This window comes from Zeugodacus cucurbitae, chromosome 6, assembly GCF_028554725.1.
Source record: "Zeugodacus cucurbitae isolate PBARC_wt_2022May chromosome 6, idZeuCucr1.2, whole genome shotgun sequence".
Taxonomy (NCBI): domain Eukaryota; kingdom Metazoa; phylum Arthropoda; class Insecta; order Diptera; family Tephritidae; genus Zeugodacus; species Zeugodacus cucurbitae.
In genome coordinates this window covers 73,021,940-73,036,420 of record NC_071671.1, presented here as the reverse complement: position 1 = coordinate 73,036,420, position 14,481 = coordinate 73,021,940, and the positions used below count along the sequence as shown (strand labels likewise).

Sequence of the window (14,481 nt, the reverse complement as noted above, 5' to 3'; positions counted from 1 at the left end):
AATTCAAATGCTTATGATACAGAAAGTTTAGTCTGCTGAACAAATACTGTTCGAGTTGTTTTCTTCTACCTTCCTTTCCTTTACTTCACTATCCCAGAGCCTCATAAAGCTCGAGTGCAAAATTCTAATGACTTAATAAAAGAACAAATCAATTTATTACGCATTTCTCTTGGTAAGAACCTTACAATATCTACCGTATGACACAGTACATTAAGGTAAGATTCGATCATGGCCACAGCGAAGCTGGCGGCAATGAACTTTATGATTATTTTAGCTTAATTTGCACAGTGACAGTGATTTTCACAAGCTTTACGAGATTTCCAGATAATTCAATCAGGGATCATTGAACGAAAATCTGCTACGCGAATATGGACGAATGTGCAAAAATTATGCATTGCATTCTGGCATATACTGTACATTATGTAATTATGTGGGTAAGCATGTAAAATACTGTTCCGCTTGCGAATGTACCCAGAATAAAATAATTTTGATATAGATAATTTCGACATGAAGTAGTATTATATTTCGTTGCATCAAATTAGAATCGTAAATTTGTTAGAGAATAAAGAAAAATTTAGTCGGGGCTTAGTCAGCCAAGTCTATTTCTATATTTTGGCATATGTTTGTAAACAGCTGGCGCTATTTAAGTCTAGTAACTTCTCTCAAGAAGGAATATATAACCAATCTCTTGCAAGATTTAAAATCATATTTTATTTGTAAAGGAAAAAGTGGATTGGTATTCCTATTTAAGTGATATTTATATTTAGAAATGCACAAAAGGCTATTTAAGGTAAAATTTGTAAAAATCAGTTGTGAACATTGCAGATTGGTATATAAACCATTAAAGCCTTCTTCAGAAACAATTTTCTAATTTGCGTTCGTAAATAGTACATCTCAGTACAACTTAGGGTCTTGAAAACAAGTTTAGGAACATTGGCAAATATCTCGTGTTTTTCTGACTAGTTCGATTTGTAGTCAAAAGATTGGTATCTTTGATGTTTCATTGCAGAGTGTTTTTGTATATTTTGTAATACTTTTTTAATTTTATTTATGCATTCTGGTTACATTCCCCTGATTTATTTAGCAGTTAGAATCTCCATTGAAGCTATTGCTGCCGCTAGAGTTGAAACAACTCATTGTTCTGTTCGTGTGCACCCTTTGTGTTTATTTGACGCGCTTGCCCGCACATACATACGAGTACATACATATGTACTAGGTTCCCGTATCGATTTACTGCGCTCCAGTAAAGTTGCAACTGGTGAGTATCAACACCCAGTTTCAGATTATTTCCATCGAGGCGCTCCGTTGATGCCCAGCCCCAATCATTTGCCTAATTGTCTACAAATACAATTGAGTGCGGCCGCACTGTTGCGGGGAGCACGATTGCATTAAACACAAACAATACCATAATAATAATAGCAATTGTGTGTGCTCGCGTTGCCTCCACAGTTTGTTAACCATCGGAGGAAAGTATTTATGGTTCTCGGCGGATAGTAATTTTAATTTGGCATTAATTGGTCGAATATGTTTAAATAACTCTTCGTTGATGCGTACAAATGTGATTAAGCGTATAATAAAGTGTGTCTAACGGTACCGCACATGAACAGCGATTCAAAGATATAGAAAGGAATATTTATTAGTAGCTTAGTCAAAACTATTAGAAGAGAAAAAGAATTCTTCCGAAGGGAAGAATCTCTAGCGTACAACAATTATGAGCTTGTGGCACAAAGCTAAACTACAGACACGCTTGTTTTTATAATCCATTGTTGTTGTACTCGTAAGGAGTTTCATACGTCAACATATTTCATCTAGTTCATATTTATGTTATATTTTTACTAAAACTTTTGTTATAAAGTTAGTTATGCTCATCGTTTATGGAATGAAACGGGATGTTGGTTATCGCATGACATCAATTGAAACCAAACAATTTAAGTCTTGCAACATTTGTCGGGTATTTATTTCACTGGGCTTGTTCTAAGGTGTAATAAAGTAACTATAAAGTAATTAAACAATTGCCTCTCTTGACGTCGAATGTATACGAAACTACTCAAAGCCTTGAGCTGGAGTAATTGAGTCAGTGTTATGGGTGAGTTGGCCAATCAAGCTCAAATGACAAGACAGGTAACTACCAAACACGCAACAACACCAGCGACATCAGGAACCAGAACAGGGCTCTAAGCGATGTGCTGCAAACATGGAAATGGTAAATAGTACTAGCAGAAGCCGAAAAACAAAAACATTAATTTGCGAAGTACAATTACAAAATACTACATAGAAGATATATACATACATGTATTTAAATGCGAGTATGTGTCTATGTACACATATAATGATTGCAATGCTTGGTCTAAAAGAGCCACCGTTGTGGCTATCGCCAGTGGTAGCAACTGTTGGCAGGTAATAACAACTAAATGTACAGTTAAATGTGGCTAGTGTGGCAATTGGGTGCTGCAACGCTTTCAGGTTAAATTCTTTACTGTTTCTTTAAGCTTTTCACATCCAAAAGCAAATTACAAAATCAACTTGCCACACAAACAATGTGTTACAACAAAGTCTGCCAAATGAATAACACAGAAATAAAAGCATGAACCCAATGTTTATACATAATACGCAACCTAAAACAATAAGTAAAAAACGAGCAGATTGCAAAACTGTCTAAGAAAATGAGTTGGGTTATTTATTTCTTGATAGTCCATCTGCTGCAAAGTGACTGTATAAATATGTTAATCACCATCAAAACGGTGGCACAGTACCCAGCAGAACGTTTTGACCCTGATTTCGATTGTTCGCCGCAAGTGGGTCGCGTTACTGGTGCTGGAAGTTTTTCGAAATAGTTTCATTTGTTTACAAGTGAAGGCTCCAAAGTGTAGCAATTTTCGTTTTAACTCGATGCATTTGAAGTTAATTCGGCTAGTGGAGGCGCCTACCGAACTATGGTATTCTTCAAGCTGGAATTGCATCATATTATCCACGACGCACGCGGAAGTCATGTGCTTTGGTGGATAGCCTTTGGCTTAAATTCCCGATTTTGAGGAGGTTTGTATGCATCTACATCTACATATTTCTGTAATTGCGTTATCTACATAATTTTCGTTTCTCTATCACCAGATGAGCGTCGAAAGCAAAGTATCCTCCTCATTCAGACGATCATTAGTTTCAATTAAGATAAACAATTAGCAACAGGTTAAAACTGAAACAAAATCCCACAAAATGAAGTGGAATTATGTTGTTGTGTGAGTGAACTCCGGATGAACCAGTGTCTTGGCCGAATATATATATTTTGGGTCGCTAACAGTTCGTTTCGGAAACCAAAGTATAAAGTTTTATGACGATCGATTAAATATCTCCAAACTTTCGCGCCTACAGACAATTTCTCATATATTTACATATTTACGATAACAGTCATACTACATGAACTCGAAATAAGCGAATTAAATAACAAAATTTGAGATTTGAAGAATTGGATTACAAAACTGAAAATGAATTAAATTTATTAGACCGTGCTATGTTGCTGACCGACATTTTTAGCGCCACACTAACAAAGTTAGTCAAGTCTACTCACGAATATATATATCATACATACAGTGCATTCGCGAAAACTCGAACACACGATAACTCCAACGGTCGGAATCTTGAACATTTTTTCTTCTCCCTTGGCTACTTTAAAACTAGAACAAAATATGATGGCTCTAAAACTAGAACAAAAAATTTTCCATTATTTTATACGCGAAAACATATCATATACGATATACATACGTACTGTTGTATCTTAACATGTCCACCTCAGTATCCAACTAGAAGTTGTGCAACGGCCGATCCGTGCACTGTTGTTAGATGCGTATTGTTTTATTAAAAGGCGCCTCAAAAGGCTTCTTCTTGACAACGCACCTTCGCATCCAAACAAAGATGAATTAAAGTCTGAAGATGGCAGCGATGTTTTTGCTTGAGGGATGCTGTTACATTTTTGGATACAGCTTGGAATAAGTTGGTGCAAGAAACTTCGGTGAAGTGCTGGAAAAATATTTAAAATTTGCCAACCTGGAAGACGATGGCGAAGATGATGTTCCGCTTAATGTTTTCAAAAACCAAATGGAAGCAGAAGCTAAAAAAATGGAAAAAGAAGCTGCAAATATTTTCGAAGGCTTGAGTCCTGAGGTATGGTGGTGATTCCAAATAAAAAGCTCATGTTTAACAACATCACATTTTTAATAGGTTACTTTTACAAAAGAAAAAGTAAATAACTGGAATACAGACCTGATTGAAGAGGAACCCATTGAAGGAAGCAATTCTGAAGATGAATTTGAACCAGAACGCATAAGTTCATCCGATGCGGTATCAATATTTAGCAAAGCTATACAAATGGGCAATTGCTGAAAGAGTTAGCCCAAGATTGCGCGAAAAGGCCTCGGTCGAAAATAACAAAAAAATTACATACACATGTTCCTTGTATTATTTAAGAAAACAAAAATAAAATGTTCGAATAAACTAGTCATGAATCACTAAACATCAAACCACATTCTAATATTTTGAATTATGCAAGAAAAATATAAAAAATCGAAAACTAGAATAATTCGTTAACTTGATCAGGTGTGGTTTTCATTAGTTCGAGTTTTCGCGAGTGCACTGTATGTAAATATATATGCAAATATGTGGGTGCTAAGTTAAAATGTCGGACAATTGCTGCAAAGAAACGAAGAAAGTTGTTCATGAGAACTATAAATTCGATTTCTAATTTTACTTGCTGGTGAAGTGTGCCAGACTGATTTCTATATTCACATAAAAGTGGTTAGTCGAGTGAGCTTTCAAAAACCAAGTTGGTCTATTGTATCGTTTCAACTTCTCTAGAGTACTGCGAAATTCTTCTTCTAACGTAATATTCAAACGTAATATTCTTCTAACGTAATATTGGTTTCAGAAAATGCGTTTTTATTTTCGTGGTGCGACGATGAAAGATATTTTAGGTATTTTACATATCTTATGTGGAGGTAGTGACTTCTAATTGTTTGTTGTTGTTGGAAGAATTCTAAAAATTAAAGTCCTCCCCTCAAGAAAGACATAGCAAAATCTTATAAAATTAAAACAATTTTTTTAATGGTATGAAATAAAGTATTGTGGAGGACCAGGCGATAAGACAAGTGGAGAAAAAAACTTACAACTAAAAATAATAAAACTTAAGCTAACACAAAAGCTATGAGCAACAAACAGCAGGTGTCATGTTGACAAGGTGAAGTCAAAGAAAGGAAAATGCAAATCTTAATTATACCATTTTACTCTTTATACAATACGACTATGTATGTACATATGCTTTTCGGAAGTGAATTGGCACAGTGAAGTTTGTTGTAAATTCAACTGTGAGTAAGCTTATGTAAATAACTTGTTAGAAATTAATATCTTAGAAACAAACAATTATTTCTTAAACTTACCAGTGCCTGTTCATTTTCCCCGGATGATTTACTAATGATTTGTTCAAGCATAAATTATGCTGTATGGCAATTGTTTTCATTTCTTTTAGTTTTAATATTCCAATAACCTGTCATAAATGTTATTGTTGATTTCAAAGTTCATTATATCAATACTTATAGTTTTACGAATTATTAACATTCCTGGTACAAACACATTTCTGTCTTCATTCGAGTGACACTTTTATGGTTATTCATTTGGTTATAGCCAAACAATTTATATTGATTAAATTGGTATTTTTAGAGTTCTTATTTATAAACAATATAGCTCTTATACTTTATATTAAATATTGCGAAAAAAATTGTATAGAACAGTGAATTTATAATTATATAGGATAAACTTTTCCACTGTTAAAACAATTAAGATATGGGTCAAGTAGACTTTTTATAATTTTCTCTCATTTTTTCAAAACACCATTGCTTATATATGTTTTATTGATTTGGTTTTTATTGAAAACTAAACGAGCATATATACCGTTACATTAATATATTGCATGTGATTATTAACATTTATTTAACTCTTTTCTGTTTGTACCGTATTATTCATATTCCCATTGCCTTTCGTGCATTCCAGGTTTAAACAATGCAATTGGCTTTTGCCAAACGTAATTCTTCCCCTTCAAATGTGCATTTTTCGCACAGGAAAGAAATCGTAAAAATCAGTTAAAAAAGTTGAGTAAATATATACATATCTACATATACATACATACAAATGTACGATGGATAGCCGTTGTTGTCGGTTGCCACGCTGGTGCATCATTTATTACTCGTATCTGTTTATATATTCATATAAATATTTCATTGCTTTGTGGCATTCTCACACGCCAACATGTAATTTGGCTTTGTGGGCTGTGTGGTGTGGTTAACGCTGATATATTAGCTCATAAATACATACTCGTATGTGCAATGTGTGTATATAAATATTTTTCACATACCTACATTAGTATTACAAGTCTTCAAAGCGGCACTATTTGTGTGACTACAAATGTCGATAAGTTCGAGAGCTTCGAAAAGCTGACACTCATTCAAACCTCAACTGGAGAAAAGGCAATCTGACCTTAAAGTCCTTTTCGATTAAAAACATATTAATTTTATTTGGTTTTCCATTGTAATGCTCACAGCCGTATATACGTAATATATAAAAATAAAAACGATAAAATAAAAGCGCTATTTCATCACTATTGCTAACGGACCGCGATATTTGTTAATAATTATGAAAGGATATAATACGGCAAATGAAGGTCCATACAAAATTGCTGTATATTTTTTATCAGATACATACAAGGACCCGGATGACGAAAGCACATTTGTGATGTGATCAACATATAGACGAGGCAATGATAACTCTGGCACACCAAAGCCAATCAGAAGTACACTATGAACCATAACGATAAACTCCATATGACTTCAAGAGACCCGGACAGATTGGCTTACCACAATGCTTTGCACGCTCGCACGCAATTTATCGGAAGTTTTATGCAATTTGACTGAGTGTCGTTTCGCTCCCCGCGGCTTTGACGTCTATTTGTTTAGACACCTATTCCTTTTCCCGCATGAACTTCGCGAGCATAGCATTGCATGCCCACACCACATTGAATGGAAGACGGTGAGCCTTCGAGCCAGCATCCGCAGTGCAGTTAACCACAAAGCAAGCAACTGAACTGGCGGGATGCAACACTGATTATGCGCACTGATAGCTCTTTGATTTACCGGCAAATGAGCCCCTAAACAGTGGAACTGAATCTATATGCGGACACTATATACTATTCAGTACTTAGGGTACACTATCACTACACTAGGTGTTTTTATATTCCATTTATTCTTCGTAAATTGTATCTGCCCGCGTCTAGTGGAGCTCATTTGCACGAATAAATATGTTTGTTTGGAGTTGGAAACTATCTGGGAATGATGTGAATTTTATTTATTCGACTTCATAACCTTGAAATTAAAAAAAAATAATAAATACTAAAATCGCGAATACCAAACAAAGAACAGTAAACAAGAGTTTTCGAATTTATTTTATTTTGTTTTGATATTATTTTATATTTTCGTTAGTTTGACTTTACTTTATTTGATTTTAACATCTAAGTACTTCAAATTGTTTACATTAATCACCAATCACCAATCACTTTCTCATTTTTAGAGATTTAGTCAACACTATCACCAATGCTTTAGTTACATAAAGTTTACTATAACAGTTGATTTCTTCAAACTTTGAATACTTTTTCTTTAGATTTTCCCCCTGTAGTTGTCACAGTATTTGAAAATATATCACTCCGCCGATATTCCGAACTGGGCAAACACTTCGCGCTTTCGTGTCCGTCAAGGTCGCCCTCACCACACTGAATGAATGAATACGAAACCTCTGCAAGAAAACAACCGACAGAAACTTCTTCATTGGTCCACACACACATTCAGTCGAGCCGCCGAGCTTAGATTTTCAATTTTCCCATAGACGAACACAAGCTTGCTTGCTGACTTCGACAACAGCAACAGCAGCGAAGACGAAAAAGCTGTGTACATACATATGTATATTTAAACGACGAGTATATGTGTATATTCATATGTGAACGAAGACAGCGAGGAAGATCGAAGCTTGGACAATAACGACCGGAGTTATGGGGCCTGCTACACGTTCAATATTTATCATGATATTTGGATCGCGATCTATATTGAATATTGATGAATTGCGGGTGAATACTTCGCTTCTGCTAGCCTTTCAGACGATGCTAGTTGTGTTTTCACAAGAAAACATATTTTAAAAATGTATACGTTTTTTTCGTACATTTTTTTATGAAATGTCGGAAGAAAACCGCAGAAAATCATGTTTGAATTGCTCCCACAGCAATTCATTATATGCATCCAATATTTGGAAATTATCAAAAAAAAAGCGTTGGCAGATGAGTTGCATAGCTCTGGCAAAGATTCAACTGTAAATATTATAATTCATGTTCATTTTATTAGAATATAGCTGATTTTAAAATTTTGATTCTATTGTCTTTCACTAATTCGGACTTGTAAATCACAAAATATGCTACACGTTCAATATTTATCACGCGATTCGCGATCCATCATATGGATTTAAAAATATTTAAATATTTTGTGAAAATATCGCGATACAGGAAATATCACGATATACATATATTGAGCGTGTAGCAGGCGCCTATAACATATACATATTATGTTATAAGTTCTCTGTAACGACTAGGCTAGCAGAGTAGCGCTCGTATCAGACGCTACCGACTTAGACGTACATACATACATACATAACTAACATAGGTATTTCTATGCCAGCATGCCACCGGCGACTAGCGGCATTTGCTGCTTTTTTCACCGGCAAAAGTCGTCAAAGCCGCAACCAACATGCTAAGCGCATTCAGAGACCTTATAACAATAATAATATACATATATGTACATATGTAGACGTATATAATAACTTATAGATTCTCTGGCGCATGTGCACCTACGAAATATGCGCTACGCACGGAATGAAAACGTAATGGAATCGAAACATCGAAACGCCGTTCAAAGTCAACGTCGACGCTTGCGACTACGTCTACGGCGTTAGCTTTCTTCGAAGATCTTTTCAGCTTGATGTTGCTTGTACATCTCTGCAGACGTATTATTAATTTCTGAGTATGCGTTTTAGAGAAGGTTATTTACACGATTAAAGCCAAACTTTACATAGTGCTGTTAAATAGTTACCGTTGAAGAAGCTATGGTGTGTGCCTTGTTGGACGGGTGTGTGTTAAGACCACGCAACAAAATAAGTCGCTCTGGGGCCAGAACTAGTCCATATGTCCATATAGAACTAGTCCGAATTGTATATTGTAAGAAAATAACCAGGAAATGGAACATTTTGAAACTTAAACTACATATTTTTATTGGACTATGTTTATTGTTCAATTTGTTATTTACATTGCTAATCTTTCCAATGGATGAAAACAGAAAAACAAACTCTTAAAAGGGTTTATGCATGGTAATTAAAGAAAAACTGGTCGTACTTTTCATAACATTTTTACAGCGTTTCTGAGTCCAGCATTGAATGAGTAGCTGCAATACACAATATATCCGGGCAGTGGGACAATTATAGAAGTAGAAAGCCTTCTTCCGTCTGTAGTTGTGGACTTGTCAAAGGACTTCTTGGGGTTTTACCATTAGCAAAAACTAATATACTACACAATTAGAAATAAATTGTGGGATGGAGAAGTTCAATTTGTTTGTTATCTCTATTATTTAACACTCCGTTTATATTAATAAAATTTAGAGTAATACTTTTCTATCGAATAGTATCAATTTCATTATTTTGAAAAAAAAAAAAATAATAATTGGGAAAAAGGAACAAGCTATTGCAATAGAGGCAAAATTTTAAACCCAAATAATTACTCATTGTTAGTGAATGTGCTAGGTCATGGGCAAATACTCGTATGCGCTTACGCATGTGGCATAGCGCTGCAAACTGCAGCGGCGTATCATTTGGCTCAAGTAGCACAATTGTCGAAAGCACAAAAGTGAATAAATCCACATAACCACGTCACAATTATTTTTTATTTCTACCTTTTGCTTTCTCTTTTGAGTTTGCATCGTTTAGCTTTCATAATGATGTCTCAGCGATGTGGCAAGATGCTGGTCGTTGTTGAACACTATTACTAAATTTTGCTGTTGCTAATCTTTTCTGTTTTATACAATCATCTTCCCTACCACTTCAATTGCTGTGGAAGTGTGCATGTAAAATTCATAAATGCCCCTTGATTTACAATGCAGTAATCTTGCAGACACGCGGTAACAACTCATTCGATTACCCGATTAGTAAGCAAATATCTTTTTGTTTGTGTCAATTTCCCATGGTCTTTCTTATAATCAGTGTTGTGTATATACATACATATGTACATGTGCATTTATGGATTTACGCCGAGGATCACATTAAAAAGGTAGTGTCCTCCTGATATACATCTTATAGTCCGTGTTATGTAATATGTATATAAACGTATACGTATAGTTATGAGTTTGTTTCTAACATAAAAACGAAATGGTTGTAAGCATACCTTAACATTGAACACTTTACGACTTATAACTTATTTGTTTTCAACATAATTATGATGTAACTGGCCACGTTTTGCCTGCATTCTTAATCAATAAAGTTAGCAATTAGTCCATTAACGCCGCACGACAATTTGTCGGTATGAGTTTAATAAAGTCGTAAGTTACGAATGAAATATGTATGATTTACAATTAAATTGTTGCGCCACACCGCATCGATGGAAAAGGCCGTCCGGCTCTTTACTTGACTCAAATTAGCACCGTATAGGATACGCCTGAAATTGTGATCGTCGGACGGTCAGGTGAACAACATCATATGTATATCATAACTCCAGCATACACAAACTCGAACATAAATATACAGTATGGAGATAAAAAAAATAAAAAATGCAGCAACGAAGAAAACGAGTAAACGAACAACAAGATATTGAACTTCATATACTTCTGCACATTCGTATTTAGGATGTATGTATGTACTCACAAAGCTTGTCTCAACTCTTGTCTCAACAGCAACGAAATGACATTTGCTGCAAGTGCCATTGAATTGTTGCCGTCGACGCCTTTGGTGTCATATAACTGTTGAACGAGGCCAACCGCTGGCATGAAGTAACCACCGTTGCACAGCCAGCAGTTGGAACTAACTTTATCACATAAATCACAACAACAATGAAATTAACAGCGCGTGCAGCCACTTATGTAGTGGCCACCAACGGGGTGCAAGATATTCACAATACCAATGTTGCGGAAGAAGAATCATAGCTGAAATGCATAGTAATATTAATCCGCAGTGCAAATATTGCTTTATTGCTGCTTCATTGGGCGCTCAACTCACTTTGTCTGCTCGTTTTCGCGAGCCGTGATTAGCGCTGAATGGTTTGATGCAATAACAATTATTGATAGTCATTAACTGGCCAAGGAACCATGGCATTGTTGCCATGTTGCAACGTGCGTCTGACATGTGCCTAATACTGATGCAAGTGGTAGGAACTGCGGTTGTGGCTTAATTAATTGATGCTTTGTGGCCAAAGTGCCAGATGTACCAATAAAATGCTAAGCAACAAAAACTACGAAAGCTGGTTGTTCATTGACTCTTCGCACATAACAAAAAAACTCTGAAATAACTACTTTATATATTTAAGCTTACATACGCCTTTACATATGTATATCATTAGGGCGGGTCAGAAGAAATCAGCTCTGACGTTATATGCGAGTATAATTGCAAGTTCAATGATATAACGTACCTTTATTGGTACTCAAACTTACTATTTCGAATAAAATCAGAGTCATTCGAATATTTTCAATTTAAGGAAACCGCCTCAGGGAGAGTAATGGTAATTGAGGTGTTTTAAGACTCACTTCAACTATTCGTTAAATATTACCCTACCAAATGTGTGTGTAATATTCTCTTTTGACAGTATTAATTTTTACTAAAAGATTTTTAGCCTTCTTACAGAAATTAAGACATAAAATGCACCTCACATGCACCATTTCGAGTATTTATGTAGAAGGTGTTTGAGAATATTGGCAAAAATGATAACTGCCACAATTACTTCGTCTTTGCTGTGCATCGAAGCCGCTACCATGAGGAGCCATGATTTTGATTGGTTGTCTTTTTAATGGACTTTATGCGCATTTCGTTTATTTTCAGCTATAGTAAACGGTTATTAGGAAAGAGCTCAACTTTATTGGTATATATACATATATACATACATAGAATGTCGTAAATACTCAGTCGTTTAATTATCATAAAGTGGCACGAGCACTGAACGCGGCGCACGAGCATCTGAAGCCCCCAACTTAATGACCGACTGCTGCATGCTTAAATCTCACGTTGTTGCAACAACACACGAGTTCATACATGCATTTGAGCCATTACGCCTTGGAGTTCCCATAAAATACATATTTACTCCAATTAACTGTCGGCGCCTCGCCACGCCGGATCGCATACGTAATCAAGTGGCTCAAACACTTGTGGCGCACATGCAGGATCCACCAGATTGCAACAGGTAACACTGGTGTGGCATGCAACAAATTCTCGAACTCATCGATTAGTTAGTAAGTAAATAATGATTCATCGGTCCTTCCCCCGGAATTCTCTGACGGTAGTTTTACTCCATCTAATTTTGTCACCTTATTACGCCGTTAAAATTTATGGTTGCATTTACATTTCCATATACAAATGTGTACATATGTGTACCATATGTTTAAGCTGTGCTGAAGTGCATTTGCATTTGTGTCTTGACGAACCACAAGCAAAGTGAGATTGCTACTCTCAAATTGAGATTAATACTCTCGCAACATGTTGCACAGAGTATAATAGTTTTGTTCACCTGAGTGAATTTATTTGCAACACTGAAACTAATACATACATATATGGGGTTCTCAAATCAATATATCAAAATGATCAGATAATTCCGAATTCTAAAATCGGGTTTGCAAACTTCTGTGTGGCTTTATAGAAGCGCTTTAGACGGTATAAAATGTTCGGTTACATCCGAACTTATTTGTTTCAATTGGATTCCTGCAGTCAGCAGTGAGACAATAATTTAAATCACCCTTTCCAATATTCTAATATAGAAAGATAATGTAACTACAATCATAAGTATGTATGTACATATGTATGTATGCATTCTACATTTAAATGACGAATACATTGTGGTTTGGCATTTATTATAAAAACGGTTTTTAAGAACAAAATACATATCAACAGTATAATTGGTCGTGAAGAAATGGGAATATGTGAACCAACGTCATCACCGAAATTGCTACTGTGCCTCATAATATTGCAAATAAATGCATGCATAAACCGTTCAATTCAACGATAGACAAATATCGCTGGTGGCAAGTATTATGCGATGATAGTTGTTGTTGCATCGAGTAATGTGCGCAGCAATACCAACATGCCACAAAGCACATTTTTAGTTACCGTTGTTACCATCTAACAGTAGAGACCTGTTGTATTGCTCTTATTTAGTCGGCATTCAATTCCGTTGCTGTACATTGCCACTTCTACTTTTCAGGCCGCTGTTCATACCCAACAAACATCCAAAAATTATTACTCCAAATAATGAGAAATCGAATTTTGTGTATGTTACTTTTGAGAATTTAGATTAATTTCTACACAAAAATTAAACAAGTATGTGTGTTGTTGTTGAGAACGAAGTGAAGATATTATTGAGACAAAAAGTTGGTGATTTGGAAAACAAGTTAGTTTTCAATATGACCTCTAATTTTACTCAATCCTAACTGTTTATTGGGTTCTTTTACAGATGTTATTTGTTGTTGCCGCCGATGCCTTTGTCGCGTAGGAAAAATAAGGAAAAAACATATCTACAACCTGGGAGTATTTGTGGCCAGGCAGCACAAGCAGCTGGAATCAAGAATGCTTACCTGCTATTCGCCGCCGTCGAGCGGCATTCTTTTCTAGAGCGGTACTATCAGGTTTAAAACGTTACTTTCTGGATTGCACATACTTTAATCTCTGATTTTTTCTTTTTCCGTTATTTGTTTACGTGCTTCCATGTTGTACATCTGTATGTTGGCGTTTTCTTACAATTTTTATTGCCACCAGTCTACCAATTATTTGTGCAGCAACAGCGACAGCATGCCATACCGGCTCTATTTTGCATTGCCAGATAAAGTAAACCAATAGCAGTACGTACTTGAATGGCGAACATTGTTTCTATTGATTTTTGTAGCGCAAAATGTCTATAGTATTCGATTATCGTGTCCACACCATACGCCACTGGGAGCAATTAAAGGCAAAACAAATGTTCCCACAGGCAGCACGCCGCCCCTTAAATCCAAAGTATTTGTTCAACAGGCAATTGCGGCACTTTTCCATGCACGGATCCTGTTGTTTCCATTGCTGGCCACTTACCGCTTTTTAATGCAAAGTATCAGTATCAGCTTGCCACATGCCATATGTCGAATGCTACATGCCGCGTTGAGTGGGCGCACAGTGGTTACACATGGGCTGCAC

At 35.8% G+C, this 14,481-nt stretch overlaps 1 protein-coding gene and 1 long non-coding RNA gene across 2 annotated transcripts in view; both read right to left on the bottom strand.

The window, feature by feature from the left end:
* LOC105221417 (uncharacterized) overlaps positions 1 to 5,737 on the bottom strand; it is a 49,235-nt gene extending 43,498 nt beyond the window's left edge. Inside the window, exon 1 of the mRNA XM_054233902.1 lies at positions 5,424 to 5,737. The gene's annotated coding sequence lies outside the window, so the exon portion shown is untranslated. The remainder of the gene's footprint in view (positions 1 to 5,423) is intronic.
* Positions 5,738 to 5,771: 34 nt separating this feature from the next.
* On the bottom strand, positions 5,772 to 7,930 carry LOC128922665 (uncharacterized). Its single transcript, XR_008471845.1, has 3 exons — positions 6,395 to 7,930; positions 6,166 to 6,308; positions 5,772 to 6,076 (listed from the first exon to the last, which is right to left on the bottom strand). It is a non-coding gene; the product is annotated as an uncharacterized LOC128922665 (long non-coding RNA).
* Between the last annotated feature and the right edge of the window lie 6,551 nt (positions 7,931 to 14,481).